The sequence below is a fragment of the Strigops habroptila genome, chromosome 7 (assembly GCF_004027225.2).
Source record: "Strigops habroptila isolate Jane chromosome 7, bStrHab1.2.pri, whole genome shotgun sequence".
In the NCBI taxonomy this organism is placed as follows: domain Eukaryota; kingdom Metazoa; phylum Chordata; class Aves; order Psittaciformes; family Psittacidae; genus Strigops; species Strigops habroptila.
Genome location: NC_044283.2, coordinates 59,324,200 through 59,339,068, shown reverse-complemented (window position 1 = coordinate 59,339,068; position 14,869 = coordinate 59,324,200). Strand labels below are relative to the sequence as shown.

At 44.5% G+C, this 14,869-nt stretch overlaps 1 protein-coding gene across 2 annotated transcripts in view; it reads right to left on the bottom strand.

Annotated features, from left to right (window-relative positions):
* RASGEF1B (RasGEF domain family member 1B) overlaps nucleotides 1-12,139 on the bottom strand; it is a 33,398-nt gene extending 21,259 nt beyond the window's left edge. Inside the window, exon 1 of one of the 2 annotated variants that reach the window (XM_030492892.1) lies at nucleotides 11,891-12,139. The gene's annotated coding sequence lies outside the window, so the exon portion shown is untranslated. Of the gene's footprint in view, nucleotides 1-5,915; nucleotides 6,094-11,890 lie in introns of those variants that run through there. The other variant, XM_030492893.1, reaches the window with a different exon arrangement.
* Nucleotides 12,140-14,869: the final 2,730 nt, after the last annotated feature.

Below are 14,869 nucleotides of genomic sequence, written 5' to 3'. Positions count from 1 at the left end.
GATGCTTCAGTGCATCTGTCTCCACCTACTCGCTGAGTTGTTTACCAAGGTTGTCCAAGTTCACCAATGATATCACAGATGCGAGCAGAGCCACAGATCTGTTAAATCCTTCCTCCAAATTCTGAGACAATATGAAAAATTCAGCCCTGTGTTTTCCACCTTCAGATTTTCTTCATTCTTAAGTGAAAACAAAGCAGTTAGTTACTCACCAGTCTGCATCTCAGTGCCTGTGGAATAAAAATGTCTTACCAAGGAAAAGATAACTCAGCGCTGCAGGCTGTTGAGTCATCCAGAGTAGTGGGTGGATGGCAAGGGGGCTATGACCACCCAAGAGCTCTTCTAGTGAAGATGTCCAAAGGCCAAGAGATAAAACCTCTCTGATGATTACTCGAGAGTTGAGTTATAACCTACTTCCCTCTCCTCCACCCTCCTCTGCCTTCCGGGAATAGCAGTGCTTGCCAGTTTAAGGAACCTGGGTTTTATAGCCTTGACTGGAAGTTCTCATTTTAACTCCACTAAAGCAGTTACTGGGCTATGAATGCTACTGGGTCATCTGCATTTACGGAGCAGACAGATCAAATGCTTAAAGGTATTGCACACTGCTTCCCATCCTCCTCACAACTGTGAGACGGGAGATAAAATTGAGAAGATAATATCCACAGGCTGCTGTGCTCGTATGTTGACAGAGCATGTGCATGTGCCTGAGAAAAGCATTAATGCCCCTGAGCCACCATTGTAAGTGCAGATGCTGTTGCTTTTCTCTCCATTGTAGCAAATCCTATTTGGGAAAAGCCTCTTTAAAGCCACAGACCTCAGCAAACACCAGTCTGTAAAGGCACCCCATTTTGAGAACAACTAGTGATGTGACAGCCTGGAGATAAATAGCATGCTGCCATCTGTGTGCTCCACGACTCTGAACAAAGCACTTTTCAGAGTGAGCTCAGTGGAGATGAGAAGCTATTAAGTTATTAGCTAGATTCCTGGGGACCTGAAGCACCACACAGAGAGCCACAGACTTGCTGCTGCTGGCAGCATGTCCAGACAATGGAGGCATTCAAACTAGCACAAGAGTGAGGGATTCACTAAATAAACAGTAAGAGAAAGCCAAAAACGGTTGCAAAGACAGAGGCGGATGGTGAAAAGAGCCTCCTGGCCTACATGACCTGTGCTAAACACACCTCGTGAGATGCCAAAAGATATCTGCATTAAAAGGGGAAAGAGTGAGGAGTCTCCATGTCTGGAAAGTGACATTAGTCACTCTGTGCAGCTGCTCAACCACTGACCAGTGCCATCTAGCTCAATGAATTGGGAGAAGAGAAGAATAAAGTAAATACACGTGCCACAGCACAAGGGAATGAGGTGTGGGATTGAACAAAACAAGGTTCTTATACAAGAGAGTTAAAATCACTGGACAGGTGAGGTGCAACCCAACCACTGCCACGCTCCTTCTGCAGCATTTCCTAGCTTTTCATACTGTGTAAAGCTCACATGAGTGTGAGTGCAAAGTGCAAACCACAAACTTGAACAAATCCAAAATGTTCTGTCACTAAATGCCCCATCTACCCAGTTTATGAACTCTCCCAGGGACGGTGACCCCACTGCTCCCCTGGGCAGCCTGTTCCAATGCCTGACCACCTTTTCGGTGAAGAAATTGTTTCTAATATCCAGTCTAAACTTCCCTTGGTGCAGGTTAAGGCTGTTACCTCTTGTCCTATCACTTGCTACTGGAGAGAAGAGACCAGCCAACTCCTCATTTTACACATGCACACTATGTACTACTACCCATTAAGATATAAGGCTTTTTAGAAGGTCAGCAGGCAGTGCTTCAATTCTAGTAAGTCACAAAGGGAATGAGACCTTTTTGAAGCTTGCAGTCCCCTAGCTCTCAGCACATCAATTACTCCCAGGACCCCGTGGACCTTTCTTTAGACGAAAATAAATTTGAGACACACAGAACCTCCTAGTGCCTCATCAAAAGACAAGAGGTCGTGAGGTCATTAATAATAATACTGATTCATAACAATAAAATGCCCAAGTCTGACCCTGAAAGGTACCTATTGGCTCACTTGTTTGCTATCTATTTCAGGAATGTCATGGAACCAATAAATTGAGGCTAAACAAATTTATTGTTCAAACTCAATTAAAGCTCCACCAACATCAGCTGCAGATTCAGGATGTTACATGGATTTGTCACGACACTGCTGGTTCTTAAACTTTATGGCCAATGATCCAAAAAGCACAATACTCACCTAAAAAGAGAGGGCTCTCAACCTCAAGGGGTTTCCTTGGACAGATTCCTGACCCAAGGGGAGAAACCCTGGCTGCAGACCCGCTGCTCCAAGGAGGACTGACTCCAAATGTCTCTTCAGTGGGGCTCCTTTTATACCCTGGTTGAGTCTGATCTGTGGTCAGATATGGGTACGTAGCCCCATGGGCTCAGCACCCAACTTCCTGCCCCTGCACCCACCGGCCACCACCATATGGTGATGTGCACATGGGAAGCTCTCCTGGGTTCTTGTCTATGGGGGGAAGCTTCCGTGGGCTTTGGTCAGGTCCTCGAAAGGGATTTTGTTGGGGCGGGTGTACCTGCCACAAGGAAGCTACTTGATAGGGTGGTTCAATTCTGCTTCAGTGACACATCAAGTTGTACTAGCTGAGAGATGTTCTGTATGGTCTACGTTTAGACACAAGAGGATTTCACTTGTAAGTGAACAAGATGCAGGACATGTTCTCCATGTGATGAAAAGGGATGATATCAAAGTGTGACAGAGATAAACATAGCATAGCCAACAGGATGATTCATACAGCACATGCACTTTTCCAACAGGACTCCTTTATTACCATGACCTTGACTCTTGTGCTGCATTTTATATGGAGGTGGAGACACAAAGCAGCATGCTTAGTTCTAATTAGCTCAGGAGCTAAAACCACCAAACCCTGCCTTCAGAACAACTCGAGTGGAATTTAAATTTGGTCACAGAGCAGAATCTGGTCCACAAAGCCTTGGCAGGTACGTTAGAGGGATCTAGGCACCTAAAAATATTGATAAACCCGAGCAACGGCTGACGAGCAAGAATTAGAAAAAAAAAGACAGGAAATATGATTCTCACGAAAACATCCTGAGAGTTAAAACTGGAACTTTTTAACTGGGCTTTGGAAACATTTAGCTATCACTAACATGGAAAACATTTATCTCTCCTCTCTTTTCTTTTTTGGCTGTGTTTTTAAGAAGGAAAAGAGTGGTGGTTTTTTTGTTACAGATCTGACTTGAAGGAAAGAGCAATGAAATAATTTCCTGGCTCTACCAGTGATGCTCTCCTGTGACAGAGAGACATTGATAACTCTCTGCACTGTGGAAAGAGGAATAAAACATGTCTTCTGCATTTAGTGTCATTATGGAGAACATGAGATCTTGGGCATTAAGGTCCAAATTCTGACTCTGAGTAGCTTCTGACAAGAAAGAAGTCTCAACCTTCCCAGTAACTGTAGTGTAAATAGAAAGCCAGAGCCCAAGACAATGCGCTTCAAACCCCCACCATTTCCTGCAGGAGCTGAGTTGCAGTTTGGCAAAACTCAAGGAACCAGAGACGTAGCCTCCAGGCTGCCAAGTGCTTGTCCAAACCTCTATGTTCAGCAATGGGAAAAAAAAAATGTGATTTCTACCAGCAACAGTGGAAGGTTGCATTGGTTTGTTTTCATTTACATTAAAGAGCTCAGTCTGCACATCAAGTGTATAAAATAAAACCAACAATATGGACAGCTTGTATCCTTTGCAGAAGCACCCACTGAGGGGTTCAGTGGCACCCACAAAAGGTGCCAAGCATTTCAGCTCCTCTGTTATGTACAGGTATCTCCCATACTACAACCCTCAGCCAGAGGAATGGTGATTGAATGCGATGTGAGTCCCAAGGTACACCTCCTCCTCATAGAAGATGCAAACCTCAGGTGTGCAATTACACCCCCTCAGAGCTGCTTCACCATACAGTCAGAAACCCCAAACCACAGTTAGCAGGTGATTACCATCCCCCATTATTCTTAAGGATGCCATTATAATATTGAGGTATGGCAAAACAAAAGACTGCTGGAGAAAGGACTGTGAATCTTAACAGCTTGCACCAACCTGGGAAAGTCTGAGCAAGTCATAATGAACCTCAGCTTTAAAATACAGAAAGGAAGCAAGGACTAGGTTCTTGCCAGCAACATCCAGCTTTCTCTTAAGCATTTCTGAAAAGTGTAGAGTATTTTATACAATAAAACATAGGCTACACAAAACAAAACCATACCAGACACAGAGGTCACTGGTTGCATTCCATACAGCTGGGTGTGTTTGATTTGCTTACAATGCATTGTTGAGTTTTTTTGCACTGAAACATAAAGTGAAATTTTACAGCTGAAGCTATTAAGATAAGAAACCGGAACACCTCCCCATCAGTGTTTCACATGCCTTACATGCAGAAACTAAATTCACAGAACTATCCCAGCTCAAGCCTTCTTGCTTCCATGAAGAATTTGCCATACAAATCTGGCAGAGTGACTTCAGCACCAACTTTGACTTACAGCTCCTTCCTATATATTGTCCTTCCTAGAAATACTTCCTATTAACTGTACCTTGTCAGGGGCAGAGTACAGAATGGTATTTCATACTCACATAGGAGATGGAAAGAGGAGCAACATGGGCTTTTTTCCTAAAATTGAGCGCAAGATCAAGAGCAACTCAAAAGGAATCCACCAGGGAGTACCAAGAGGAATAAAACTATCTATACGTGACAACTGCTGGACAGTGACATAACTGTAGAAGTACATCTTGCACACAGTAGAGATCAGCAAATTGCAGGGCAAGCAGAGACCGGAGGCAGGCATAACGAACCTGACTGAGCCTTGAGATACTTCTTCATTTTCACTAGAACAGCAGAGGATGAACAATTTTGTAAAGTTCTCAAAAAATTACCCAGGTAACAATAGGCTGAAAAGGAAAAAGAAAAACCCCAATAAGCAAAAAACAGACCAGGAACTGAATTTAAATGAAAGGCTTTTTCCTCCTGAATGTGCAAAGGAACTCTTTCCTGGATCTATAAATAGATCCAGCTGATAATGTGGGAAGGTCAGATGCAGCACTGCTGACTGATCACTCATGTATGAGACCTCTGGCACAGTAATTAAGCAGATCCCGAATCACTCAAGACTGAAGTCCTTGAATAATGAACTGCAAAATGGATATGAATGCATTGGAGTGTATGTTTGGAAGCATTAGGAAAAGTGCTGGGGGGTTAAGAATGGCCCGAATTTCCCAAAATCTGCAAGGGTGGAAAAGGGAAGAAAACAAGATCCTCTTAATGCTGATGGGCTATAAATCCATGTCACCTGCTTGAGCCTCAAGAATCAACTCCCCTTCTGCCCTTTTCCCCATATTCTTCTGTGGGCGAGGAAGAGCAATGCAAGTCTAATGATATTGAGGGTGGCCATGCCACAGCATTCCTGCAGTACTAGAGAAGCGCACGCAGGCAAACTACATCACGGAAAAAATCCTAATCGCAGGAAAATAACCCAGGCCAAGGGAGAGGACAGCACATATGTTCCTCCCAACCAAAGCATATGAAACAATTTGCCTGTATTGCTGGACACACAGAAGCAGCAGCGTTGAAACACAGGACATGAAAAGAGGAGCATACACGTATTAGCTTTCTCAACACAGTTGTATCTTGCCATTATGACAACACAGCTGACATTTCCATCTGCAGGTTAAAACTGAGGAGGCCACAATTGTTAAAAAAGACAAAATAAGGCTGTTCTCCCATAAACAGGGGGGAGGGGTGTGTTTAATGTTGTAAATCTCTGATAATCCTGCAATTATTTTTTTTTTTATATAGTCATTTCAGAGGAGAAGTTTAAAAACATTAACCATAAAGGATAAGTACCTGTTAGAAGTAACATGATGGATTAGAACAGCAGTAATTATATGTCACAAGCCACCAGAGATTCCAGAAAAGTTTAGTCCATTGCATGCTCCATAGCGACTCCTGTGAAGTTCGAGTGATTTACAGAGTGAATAAAATAGAAAAGGATGCACAAAGGCCTCTGACCAGCCAAAGCTTGCAATGAAATACTGTCCATCTTAAACAACAGACAATGCATGTAGCTACTCTTTTACACCAAAATTTACGAGCAGACAGCTGGATTGAAAGCAAAGAAGTTTTCCAGACAACCGATACTGGGATTGTGTTAAGAAACAGCTTCCCCCCCCCCAACTATTTCCTTTAGTAAAATTCATAAATGGCCTGTCCTCCAAGCACTTTGTTTAAAGCCAAACCAGTGCATGAGCTGAGTATGATCTCTGCAGTCCTATGTGTTATATTTTGTTCTAAATCAAATCCCATCAGGAAAGGCAGCCAGCCTAGTGGCTGGCCAGCACAAGAAATCAGCTGGAGGGCAAAACTGAGATCTTTGGAATAAGAGTACAAGTATATTAAATGCAAAGAAAGCATATGCATGCTACTAAAGCCTTATGCTTTTCTAACTTACTGAAGCAGGGTGGGTTTGTAGGAGCACACAGCATTCCCCCAATTGCACCCCGTGAAGTACAGAAAAGTTTTGCCATTTATTCTTACGTATTACAGTCATAAAAGACTAAAATCCCACCTGTCTATTCAGCCTGCGGCAGTCTGGCTCCATCAATGTTCCCATCCACCAGCAAGGTGCAGAGCTCTACAGACTCGGGGAGATTACCACCCCAGCCTCCTGCACTGCTGCTCATCAATCAGATGATGAACGTCTGCAGTTTGCAGTCAGGAGTTTTAAGGCAAGCAAACAGCAGTGATAATTTGCTTCAAAACATCACGCTGTGAACTGAGTGATTCAGCAGCTGATTCACAGTCCCTCAGCTGTCCAGGAATGGGGCATGGGGTGGGGTGGGCGGCTGGGATCTGCGATGCCATCCGTGCTATGCCATCCCCACCAGTGAATCAGAACCCTGACACTCGTAATTTCTATATCATGCTTTCTGCCTCCGGCATACTTCTAGCTGAAGAAATAGAAAATTGATGTTGTCAATAGGGACAGAAACAGATTTCCCTACACTGTCATTAGAAGAGTATCACTGATTGCAATGTGGTATTACACTTCCACTAACCTTGGGGAATATGATCCATTTTATGTGACAGGAATGTGAACCTCTGTAATCCTAACTCATCTCAGGTGACCTAGGGCAAAAGATACACCTCCTCTATTTTCACAGGCAGTAGCTAAGCATAGGTCTGAACTAGTTCACAGTAATAACTGGCTTTATCAGGAACTGTTCACAGATCCATGCACAGTCAACAGAAAAAGCATCTTTTCAGTGCTTAGACATGGCAGCTGGGATCTTGGATCTCCTTCTGACTCTGCTACAAGCTCCACACGTGGCTTTAGTCAAGTCACTCAGTTTCTCATTACTGCATTCCTGTGCTTGGCGGTACAAAGAAGGATTAGTGTGGGGTTATTTCCTTTCATTAAGTTCCAAGATCTTTTTTCTAAAGGGGTACTGAAGGTGTATCACACCATATTAATGCCAGAAGCACAGTACTAGCCTTAAGCACGAAGCTGTCTTGACACGGTTCCTTCTTCAACCTCATCAAAGAAAGACACCTTCTGAATCCAAAAGATGTTGCTCTTCACAGACATCCATGCTTGGCCTTTTGGTGAAACCTACAATATGCTTCAGAAGAAAGCACCATTCCCTTTTATAATCATAATAGAAAGCCAAGTTATAATTTACAACAGCAGGCTGTAATAGTGTTAAATAACAGTACTTAATGTAATTTAACTGGTTCTACCTAAAACCTCATCACCATATGTCTCTTTTTCATTTAGATGATGCAGTAAAAATGCTGGTTTAAGGTGAACAGTTCACATAATCTCTGTTTTTCCATTTACTAAGACCTTATGTTTCCATGAACAGAATTTTTACTGACACAGACATAGGCTGAAACCAGTATATTTAGAGTTTCTGTACTAGAAATACTTCAGTTAAAAAAACCACAGCAACAGAAAACCAAATACACCTTCTAATGTCTAGGTTGAAGATAAAAATGGATAGTCCCACTTTGGCACCTAAGAAAGCAAATACAGCTCTGTATACGGATCAGTTACACTTGTCTCACACTGATTTATACCTGGGCTGAATATCGGCCAGTAGTTTCTAGACCAGAGCTGGGTCTAAGGTACAGGGTACTTGTAAAGCAGCTGGTTACAGTCGGCTTGACTGGCTCCTTGGGAAATCAAGGAGAAGTCCAGCCAAAGAAGAAGAATCAAGTCCAGCCAAACTGACTGAAGAGGATTTTTTCCCTAGTCTAGGCAGAGCCATAGCAGGAATCTCCTCCACTCACACTGCAATTGCTGGCTTGTGTCAGCCTTTAAGATGTAACAGCAATTCCCATGCTCGACTGGAGGTGGACCCTTGGGCTTTGCAATCAATGGGTCAAAGTCTCCTTGCCTTGAAACAATTACACCTATTAAGTCAACACACAGTAGGTATGGTATTGAACAAACATACACCGGCTTAGGTTGTGAAAAGATCATTGTAAATACAGGCTAATGGTGTCTGAATCCCTGCAGCGTGTTTGAGGGAGGATCAACCTGCAGCCCTGATGGGCAGGTTCTGTCAGGTCAGCATGCTGCTTTCATGCGGAAAGCACCTGGCCTTGTATCAATGAGAGCAATTATCTCAGAAAATATCCCACTCCCCAGTCTGACTCAAGCATATTTATCCTCTGTCTTACTGCTTATGAATCTAAATGTCTCATTGTGCTGCCTGATGCACAGCTTCCCAGGCTCACCTCTTGACTGGTGTGTAACCTGGTATTTCTGGCCCTATTTCCAGATGCAACAAGACGCAAGCAGAGTACTTGACTCTATAGGAGGAGCAGGTGACCCGAGGAACATTTTACTCTGGGGAGAAGATGCATTTTAATGAATCAAAACCAAAACAGTCAGAACACGTGGATCTGAATCATGGAATGCTATTCTAGAGCTGCCTAGTTAAGAGTGAGTTGCATTGTTTCCATGATCCTGTTAATTTTCTAATTAAGCACACTGCCATACTGAATATTATCCTTTAATGTTCCTCACTGTAGTGATTTCAGCTTTTTTAATACTACTTCTCACGGCAGCTATAATAGAGGAGAAATTAGCAATAGCTTTCAGCGAGAGGCAGAGCCTTTGCCTCCTGTTTGTAAATTAGGCATTGTCCTTGCTGTGGCTGCAAAACGACTCTGGAACTTTTGTTTGCAAGCTCATTTTCTAGCCAAGTGTTTATTAGATGATGTGGCTCAGTCCCACAAACCCACACCAAGCAAAGGGCACTTGTCAGTGCTTGCAGAGTACACCTGCGTATCTACTAACATTTGGAAAAAGATGCTTAAGTATTAGCAAGGACAAATTCTACCTCTTTCACTGAAACACAGGCATCCTATTCAAACTGACAGCTTCTTCTTGTACTGTCCAACCACCTACTGAACAGCAGAACAGTGCCCAGATAAGTGGAGGAAAGGAAGTCATGTTAAGACAAAGGCAAAATTAGCTTTTACTTTAGAAACACTGCACAAAGATACAAGCAAATAAATGGTTCGGATCATCTCAAAAATCAAGAGCTGACTTCTGCCATGCTGACCATGCTTTAAATGAAGACCATGCCTTAAATTAAATCACTTATGACAGCTACCCTGCACAGTGCTGGAGTCTTGACGCTAATCTCTCCAAATGGTGAGAACGATCTCAGTTAATGGAAGGAGTTGTCAGCTCCACAAACTGAGCAGGGACATAGTTGCAAAGAACGACACACCCACATCAGGGATGTGCAAGAGAGAGATGAGCACCAGAAAGCTTGCTCTTATCCAAGTCATTTCACTGAGTTCCCACCACATTTTCTAAGCATTATGACACTCCAGTTAGAATCAGCACTAGCTGACTGACTGCAACCTGCACAGAAAAAGTTTCTAAACTCTCTGAGTTATGTAGGAAATCTCTGGGGTGTGAGCCATCCAATACTTCCTACACCTCCTCTGTTTGCAGAAGATGCCTAGAGCTTAATATTCAGAAAAGCTTAGAGCCACGATGTGTCCCTATTATCAGAGGCGTTCAGCTTCTTTAGCCCCAAACATCACTTAACCCTTTCACAGATGATCACTTCAGAGGTGCTTGAGAATACCAGTTCTACCAAGTTTTAACCATTTAGCTTTGTAGCAAAGGGAAAAACCAATGCCACTGATAACACCAGGTCGCCATTTAGTCAAAGGTACCTAAAGAAATATCCCACCCATAAAAATAAACTCCCATGTTGTAATTTTTTCTTCAGTTCACATTTCTTCACTGATGGGGCTCCAGTGTTGAACTGTGCCTGTAATTTCTGACACGGGCGTGACAGCAGCTCACCCTACAGACCATGAACAGGTACGGTGACTCACTGCATTCTGCAAGGACTGTTTAGATAACTCATACAACTGGAGCATGCGTAACAACACAAAACCTCCACAGAAAGGAACCATGAAGAGTGTGTGTCAACGGGGATCCATTGCACCATACTAAAAAGCATTTTACCCAGTGTGCGGCACTGCTGCGAGCTTAACCCCCAGTAAAACAGTAATTTCCTTCCTCTTTTACAAAGACTTAACAGAACCTATAGTGGCTTGTTTCAGTCCTGCCTGTTTAAAGGAGTAATATCCCCATCACTACTCCAAAATCAGAGCTGGGTTTTACCTAGTAAGTCTCTCCAGCACAGCTTACCAGTTAGCCACTTGTCTTGAGTATACTTAGCAATGATTTTCAGCTGATTATCAGCTTGTCTCCAGGACATCCTATTTGGAAGCTGTAAGATAAGTCTGAAGGACCCATCCCTCAAACATTTTTCTCAGCTTTCAAAATAAAGAGACAGGCTAGAGACCTGGTCCTGCTTGCCCAAGTCCCCATTTCCCACAGACAGCATGTTGTGTTAGCCACTGCGCCTGTAATCCCACTGAAAGCAACCCACCCAACACTCTCCACAAAGACAGATAGCTGTCTATCTGAGGTAAAGAGTACCTCTTTGTCCATGGTTCTTTTGATTTTTCAGGCCATTCTTCCCCTTTGAGAGGAGTCAGCTCTCCTTTGCTGTATTCAGCTCCTCTGAAACTCCTCTGAAAGTGTTTTCCTCATCCCTCAGTGCTATATTTAGCTTTACACACAGGCGGACAGGGAGGCGCTGCTTGTTGTTAGGGCCTCCTTAGTTTACAGGCTGGCCTAGGCGCAGTAAATGTCACTGATAAGCAACACATTGGCCTTGGGTCATTTAACAGTCACTCTCCATCTGCCCCTGAACTGTTCCCACCTCATTCAGCACCGGTGAGGGCCTTAAGTTTTACCACATTCACACACAGCAGATGCCCAGCAAAAGAGAAGCCCATAAACACATTCAGGTGACACCACACACACCCCCACCTGTCCTGCCACACCCCCATTTTACACAGCCCTACAACCACAATCTGGCACATCACTGCTTTTTCATCCCTCCCATCCAAAAAAAAACAGCTATCAGTTGAACCGATGGGCTTGAGGAGAAACGGGGAAAGCTTCTCCCAGGACTATAGCAACAGAAAGATCACACCGTGCAGTTTTAGGACCCCATTCCATCTTAATACAGGGAAAGGGACAGGGAGAAGGACCCAACCACTGCACCGCTAAGTGCTTTTTCTGCTGAGTTGAAGTCGCTCTCCCCTCCTCAATATCCTGATCCCTCAGAAACAAGCAGCTCTGGCTGTACAAAACCGGGCAGCTTGTAAGGATATAAACACCAGGAGGAAAGAGACTATCCTGCTAGGACTAGCAAGTAGACGGATGGATGGACGGATGCACACTCGAACGCTGCAGACACCCCGGACAGTACCTGAAGTGGCCGCAGGAACTCTCAGCCCCAGCCGCTGCTCTACCGCCTGCAGGCGCTCATCGTCCACGGCACGGCACGGCACGGTTTGGTTTGGTTTGGTTTGGTTTGGTTCGGTTCGGCTCGGCTCGGCTCGGCTCGGCTCCGCTCGGCTCCGCTCGGCTCGGCTCGGCTCGGCTCGGCTCCGCTCGGCACGGCCCCCTGCACTGCCGCTTCCCTCGCCTGGGCTCAGCGGGCGGAAGGCGGAGCGCCGGGAGGCGGGAGGGCTGCTCCCCCGGCCCGCCCCGCTCCGCCCCGCCGGGCTCACATACACGGTACTGCCTCCACTCAGCCTCCCAGCTTGTATTTTCAGCGCAGGGGATTTCCTGAGCCCAGAGCTGTTTGTCTGTTCAGTGGCCCTCTGGAGATCTGTCTTTGCAGTACTCATCCAGTGCCGCCTGCAGCCCATCCATAACAGGCTTCAAAAAGGACTTGCGCAGGCAGGGGCGGTTGGAACTAGATGATCTTTGAGGTCCTTTCCAAACCAAACCATTCCGTGATTATATATAATTATATAACTCGGCTTACTAGCTTCCATCTGATGTGCCCTTGCTCTTGCATGGAGTGACAAACACTTCACTACTACTCATTCTCTCCAGAGCACTGAGTTTTCCCCATTTCTTCCACAGCATGCTCAGTGACCACTTTTCCAGGCTGGAAAGTCCAGGTCTACCCAGTCACTGCGTAAACAGCACCTAGATCTCTTCATGATCCTGATTATCCTTCACGAAGATTTTTGCAGTGCTTCTAAACCTTCTGAGATGAAGGAAACAGAGCTGCACGTGCACAATTCAAGGTGCAGCTGAACCTCAGAGTTAGAGCAGTACACCAACTTTCCCTCCAAGCAACGCCACCCCTCAGAACACCCAACCAAGATCTTTTGACTGTGAGACAGCAGCCAGGTCAGAGCTCTTACTTCACATGTGAAGCTAGTGACATGCATCAGATCTTTCACTAATTGAAGAAAAACTGTCCCCAGCAGTTGAATGCCTTTTCCCACGTAACTCCCTTTCTGGAATTGGGACTTAAAGCTGCATGTGATATCACTGTGGATTCTAGAAGTTACTTGCAAGTCTTTGAGTTCTGGGTTCACACAAAAGCCTGCTCTGTCCCTTTGCACACTGTCACATATCATGTGAAGTGTAACAAAATGATATTGCAGTGTTACTTCTGAAGGAAGATGGCACAATGCCAAGTCAGAGGTCACAGCAGTTGCACACGTATCCTGGTCCTTTGGTGAGTATATCAGAGGATGGTGTTTTGTGTCTTCCTCAGTGTTGTGGTTGAAGCCCAGCTGGCAACTAAGTACCATGCTGCCGCTCGCTCACCACCCCCCTCTGCCCCGGTGGGATGGGGAAGAAAATGAGGGAAAAAGTAAAGCCAATGGGTCAAGATAAGAACAGTTTAATGGCTAAAATAGAGCACAACATAATACTAACAATAAAGAGGGAATTAACAAGGAGAGAGAGATAAAACAAAAAGGAGAAAGTAAAAAGCCTACAGACAACAGTGATGCACAATTGCTCACCACAGCAGCGATCAGCCCCTCATGGTCAACTCCCCTCAGTTTATATACTGGGCATGACGTGCAGTGGTATGGAATATCCCTTTGGCTAGTTTGGGTCAGGCGTCCTGTCTCTGCTCCATCCTGACTTCTTGATCAGGGTAAGTGCTACTGAGCAACAGCTGAAACATCGATGTGTTATCAGCTTTGTCCTCAGACTGAAGCCAAAACACAGCACTGCACCAGCTACAAGGAAGAAAATTAACTCTATCCCAGCCAAAACCAGGACACTCGGGCTCTGTTCTGTCATATTTCTACCTTAATTTCTTCTCCGTGACAGGTTTCCTAATGCAATAAACTACTTAACTGTCTTGATTCCTGTTTCTCTGCAGAGAGACAAGGAACCTACAAGAAACCTACAACAAATGTACTAGAAAAAGATTTAGACTTCATCCAGATAAGGGGTTTTCCCCTTTTCCTTTCACCCCTCTCAGATCTGAAGACAAACATCTGTTTTTCCCCTCGCCTTGTCTCATGTATTCTCAGACATGATCTTTGATTAAAACAGAAATATTTTACTGAAGTAACTGCATGTACAGACACATCCACCCTGTTTTGTTTTGGTGCAAGCAGCCTGTGGGCTCCTTGGCAGAGAAAACTACACCAGAGGAGCAAGGGGTGGTGCAGTGAACAACACACTGTGCATGAATCAGCAGCGCTGTGCTGCTGCAAGACTGGCAAATGCTACAGTTCAGTGGCCTGTAGTCAAGTATCACATTAAGCAAGCGAGGTAATTTGTCTGCTGTGCTTGGCATTGCTCAGGCCCCATTTGCAGTATTGTAAGTGGTTATGAATAGCTTGACATGGGTTGAGAGAAGATAAAGGATTGTAAGGAGGTAAGAAGTACATTTATGAGTCAACATTTCAAACACAGAACATGCCCAGTCTGCATTGCTCAGATGCTTGGCTTGTTTATTCTTCCCATTTTTTATAGGGTGGTGCGCACAACAGCAACACAGATTAGGAGAATTAAGCACAAATGAAAACTAAAAAAAAAAAACCTAAATGGGGGCTGATTAAACCAGTTAGACCAATGCTCACTAAACAAGTTCCGTGTAGGCAATGTTCTCCTAAAATCCAGGCCTGGGCCTCACAGCTAGATCTGCTGGCATGAAACCCAGCATCTATCCTGGGCTTTAACATGCGACCCTCCACTGTGGTAGAAATACAGGCTACAGGCTTGGACTGCAATGCAGACCTATGCTTTGCCTGCATATTTAGGTTGTAGAAAATGTCATCCACAGGCCCATCTTATCTCCATTATTACTATAAAACCAATTTTTTTCATCTGAATATGAAAACTGAATGTTTTACTTCAAAACAAACTGGATTTTAGGAGACAGAGATTTTTGTATCTAGTAGACACTTGAAATCTCAAG